Consider the following 5,634-nt stretch of genomic DNA (forward strand, 5'->3'; position numbering starts at 1 on the left):
CCATGGTGGTTCCCCATGGCGAGAACAGAGGATGCTGCACGAGAACAAGATGACAAACACAATTTAGACAAACACCTGCCAGATGAAAAACACCTGCAAAACAATAGATCAGATAAGAAAAACGAATTCATGAAAGGCAGAGCAGTAAAAATTAACTCAGGAAAAAAACGCAAATAGCAGAAAAACGTCAAACTTTAAACGTTCGATTCTCCCAAACAGAGACGAATTTCAGAAAAATAAAACATGGGTTTTGTTGCCAGGTGGGTTAATTAGGAAACCCAGAAAAAGTTTGAGAAGATTCGTGGCGGTCAGGGAGAAATGTTCGGTTCTTGGGAGGGTATTTTTGAGTGCCGCGTGAAAAAAACAGAGTTTTAATTAAAATAAACAGCAGCAATTTAATGTGCGTGCCTGAGGAGTTCTAATGGGGATCAATCATATGCTGGCATCTAAAATTAATTATACACCTTTACACCTGTTTAGAGACGTGTTTCAATTAAACACGACTCTCCTTCACTAATCGTTGCCGGTTAAATGTTGGGAAGAAATGGAACTAAGGTTAAGCAATTTAGGCAAATGTATTGTTTTCACTCAAACAAAGCGAGATGCGGATAGTCTGTCGGTGGCACTGGGTCGGGTACTTCCATGTGAACCTATTCATGGTGATATTTCACAGAATCAGCGAGAGAAGACTCTTGCTGGATTTCATGAGGGGCGTTTTAATGTGCTGATTGCTACCGATGTAGCTGCACGCGGTCTTGATATTCCTAATGTGGATCTGGTTATTCATTATGAGCTCCCAACAACTTCAAAGATTTTTGTGCATAGATCTGGGCAAATAGGGCGTGCTGGTAGGACGGGCAATGTTATCCTTATCCATACCGACCAACAGATTAGAAAAGTTAAGATGATTGAAAGTGATATAGGTTCCAAGTTTAAAGAGCTGGCTAGGATGAAAGAGGAAATAGATGATAGACTTGGTGGTTTCGGTGATTCTGGATTCCGCCGTTTTAGTGACTATGGGGAGTCTTCTAGTTCTCAGACAGGTTCCAGTAGCAGGTTTGGAGACTATGGGGACCGTTCTTAGTGACTAGATGAGACATTAAAATATTTGAAGGAGTTTAGTAGCATAAATTTAATCTTTCTGATCAGCGATTGAAACTCCTTGGTATGAAATTGGTTTTCATGTTTCAAACTCCACATTTCCATTTTTCAGCTGAAGCTTGAGATGGAGAAACTGCTTAGTTCGTTCGCACACAGCCACTCCATTTCACTGCACTTTCTACACTCTGCAATCCCGCAGCCATTTAGCGATCCCGCAGCCATTTAGTGATCCCGCAGCTGTTTTGTTAAACTCTAGGTTGTAGGTGTCATCAGGCAAAACAGGTCACATGGGTAGCTAGGGAAATTTCAGTACATGGATGGTGTCCTACCCATTCGGTCAAATTTGCTGAAAAAGACCCCGGTCAAAGGGAAGTCAAATTGGGTGTTATAACAAAGTCGCCACACTGAGTCGCCACACTAAGTCGCTGCATGTCAAGAAAAAAACAAAAATTTTGAATCAATGAAATGAAAAAGTTATTTTCTCACTTTTCTGAAGGTATTGATTAATTTTGGACTGATAATGAAATTGAATGGCTAACTTTTTATTCAAGATTTTTAGCTACAGAGCTGTTCCTCAATTCCGCAGCCAGAAAAGCCTCATTGTTCAAATCAGCCTATCTTTCTCATACAAAATCAGATTTTGATGATTTAAGTACCATTGGAAAGATCTCAACAAGATCTATACAATGAGAAATATATCATTAGAGTTTGAAATGGAAAATAATGAAATAAATTGCTGAAAAGAAGCAACATCAACTTGAGGCACTAATTCCAAAACAGGTATAAATTCTTTTGATTTTTCCTTTGAGAACTTGTTTCATTAATACAAATTCTTAGTTTTGCGTGTAAATATCATAACTAGAGAGATTGGCCACCTCTCTCCTTTGATAATCTTACATTCCATTGCAAAAGAAGTATTAGTTTTTTTGCAGGTTCCAGGAGGAAGAACAAATGACTACAAGGGAATGATGTCTCTCTAAGAGACCAATTTGTTTCATAAGAGGATGATCAGCAACAAAGAGGAAATATGCTGATGCAAAATCAGATCCAAACACTTGAAAAACTTTCAGATACTATTGTCTCCATCACATCCATCCATCACATCCATACTCCATAATAAACCATTCACCTCATTCCACTCCATATTTTCCATTTTCATTCACATACACTTTCCATCTCTTTTTGTCCATTCATAACCCACCAATAAAAGCAAAAGGCTCATTCACATGCTTATTGCCCATTGTCATTTCTGTTTTCCATTGCTATTTTCCATTTTCACTTTCCATTCCTTGTCATTTTCATTCCGCAAATAAGCCCTGCTTCAATGCAAATTATTGAGTCATAGTCCTTTGAGTCTAAGTTCTTTGTAAAAACACCTTGAGACTTGCATGCCTTAATGGCAAGTCCTCATGCTGACAAACAATGGGAATACATTAATGTCCCTTGTTCGTTAGATCTTCTAGGTGACTCGACATCAGCAAATTCATTCGTACCTAGCAAGATGTGTTTGGGCATCTTGACTCTCATTGACATCAATGGTGAGAGTACTCGTGTTGACTAGTGGCATCCATTAATGGCCACTAAGCCAACAATTTCCTACTATGTTCGACATCAGAACATCTTTTCACATAGTAGGAATTGTGCCAATGAATTTTGAAGACATGAAGACTATTATTTTCAGCATTTTGGAGCAGATTCAGCAAGTTTTAGTAGAAGCAATAAAAAGCCATCTTATCTCTCTATCCATGACTCCTCTTGTTCAGCCACTTGAAGAAGAATATGATCAGAAGTTTTCAGGCACCACACACATACAACTCATCCATTCCAAAGGGTAAGTGAAGGTACGGCATTTTCTAACTTTTAACCATAGAATTCCATAAAAAGCTAGAATGATACTTGTTGGAAAAACATTTCTCTTCGTCATTTCATAAAATTGCCAATACCATCAGTTGGGGGGGGGGAATACATTCATATTCATATCTTTCCATGTCCATAACATATTCAAGAGCTCACATACTTCCAATATATATTAATTATTACATTGCTATTATGAGCATACAATGGCTTTTGAAAAAGTGCTTAAAGGATAAATTGGATACAAACAAAATCATGGTTGTCACACAAGAACCAACCATTATGCAATCCAATAAAGATATACTTTGCAACAATAATCAAAATATCATTACGCAAAGTTCAAAGATCAAAATGGAAGGCAACAAAAAAAAAAAAAAAAAAATGGTTGTAACACAAGAACCAACCATGTTGCAATTCAAGTAAAACACTTTGCAGAAATATGAAGTTATCAAATGATATCATGCAAAGTTAAGCCAAAGCTCAAGGATCAAAAGAGTCAATGTAATATATGTTGCATGAGGACATGCAATAGCTTCAGTTGGGGGGTATGTTGAGTCTTGAAAATGTCATTCATTTCCATTACACTTTCACTATTATGTCCATTATATCACCTCCATTTCACTACTATGTCACCACATTCATCCCACTTTCATTATCATTGGGCTACCTTTATGTTTTTCCAATATTTATTATTTCTAAGCCTTTTAAGTGAATTTGTGGTTAAACATTAGAAAATAATGTGCATATGCTTATACCTAACAAATGGGTTGAGTTTGTTGACATGTGTAGGTTGAAAGGAGGCTTCTAGAAGACCCTTATGTGGCACTCTAAGGCCAAATTCGAATTTGGTTGGAAAGAATCATGGGATCATGAGGATATGTGTCACATCTCCTAATTGTATTGTAACTCTAAAAGACATGTGTCTAATCAGTTCCTATTTTGATTAGGACTCTAGAGGTAGAGGGAGATATTCATGGATTATCATTAATGAGATGGCTCTCATCTTTTTGTATAAATAGGAGATCTTTCTCCTTCATTAGTTAGTCTCTTTAGTCTCTTTTTAGTCTCTCTTTGGAGAGCTTTGTTGTACTTTGCACTTTTGAAGAAATTGAATAAAGCTTTGATGTTCTCAACATGGAAGGAGATGTGAAGTAGATGTCATGGAGCATATTAGGATGTAAGTAGATTAGATTTCATTTTGTAAATATTGCTTTGTAGAATGTAAGGTAGATTAGATTTTCATTCATGCAATTTTAAGTATGCTTTGATTTCATAGGTAGAAGGGGGCCCCTGCCTTGTACAGTTTGAATTATTGCATTTTATTTTCTCCCGGGATTTGTTTTTATGTTTATGTATTTGCTTTACAAACTAATGGCATTTGAAGTTGACAGGTTCAAGCTGCTGCCTTTGTTTTTATAGCTGATTTTTAATTTTATTTCTCAAAGAGCTGCTAACACATAAATGATCTTCATCATAAACTGTTATCCTTTAAGATCAAAATATCACTAACTTGCAGCTTGTTTGGGTGCTTTTTGGACTGTTCTTAAGCTACTTTCTTTCCGTACTTTACACAGTACATGTGCTTTGAAGTATCGAGTTAGAAAGAGTAAATCATTACCACTAGTCTTTAAAGTAGAAGTTTTGATTTTAAAGTGCTTCCTAGACTATTTCCTCACTACTTTCTAATCATGCTTTCCATAGTACATATGGCTGAAGTAGAGAATTAGAAATAGCAAATTATTATCATTAGTCTTTCAAGCATATTTTTCTCACTTTTATAATTCCACTTAAGCTACTTTCTTTCCGTACTTTACACAGTACATGTGCTTAGAAGCATCGAGTTAGAGAGAGATAATCTTTATCTTTGGTTTTAAAAGTGACTTTCTTTTCTTTTATTTGCAGCAGCATGAATGGTGTCTAGTGCCATTGGAAGTGGTCATTTACTTTCAAGTCATTTCAAGTTATTTGCTTTCAGTTTCATTTCAAGTTATTTCTGACTACTTCTTAATCGTGCTTTACACAGCACATGTGTTTGAAGCAGAGTTTTAGGAAGAGTTGAACATAAACTATAAAACAACGAAGTAAGAGAAAGGTTAACTAAGCACATATAGTGCACCACACTTCATCAGTTTACGATACCCGGATTGATAATTTATGTAGAGCAATTTAAGACATTAAATTGACTAAACACTTTGCCTGCCTCTATTGCACAATACCAAGTGAAAATCACTCACACTGAAAATCACGTGAGCACAGGCTATTTCACTGGGCATATACTGTTCAATCCTCATGGGCATACGCAATCCATTGATTGTGCAAGATCTCATGCACAACTATAGTCACAACTGATAGCAATATCAACCTCTAACACCTATCTCCACTAAACTGTACATGCACTGAGTTAACTGATGTATTCTTCAGTTGCATTATGAGTTAATAATTAGTGAATTAATTTAAAATATTTATTCACATCACTCATCACTAGTCGATTTGCATTTAGACTAATTACAACTAGTTTAACCAAGTCAAACTGAACACAACTCCACATCCAACTCCACCAAACTCAACTGCTTGAGTTCTAATTGAAGTCATGCATGCAATAGCTCAACTGACCCACAAGAAAAGCATATTTCCTTCTGACAGTTGCATGTGCCACATCTGTAGCTCAAACTGAAGTGC

At 36.3% G+C, this 5,634-nt stretch overlaps 1 pseudogene; it reads left to right on the forward strand.

Annotated features, from left to right (window-relative positions):
• The first annotated feature begins 544 nt into the window (after positions 1–544).
• Positions 545–1,084, forward strand: LOC149255949 (DEAD-box ATP-dependent RNA helicase 53 pseudogene; annotated as a pseudogene).
• The last annotated feature ends 4,550 nt before the right edge of the window (positions 1,085–5,634 follow it).

The sequence above is a fragment of the Pinus tabuliformis genome, chromosome 7, assembly GCF_031772625.1.
Source record: "Pinus tabuliformis cultivar Carrire ecotype Pingquan chromosome 7, CPIR1, whole genome shotgun sequence".
NCBI lineage: Eukaryota > Viridiplantae > Streptophyta > Pinopsida > Pinales > Pinaceae > Pinus > Pinus tabuliformis.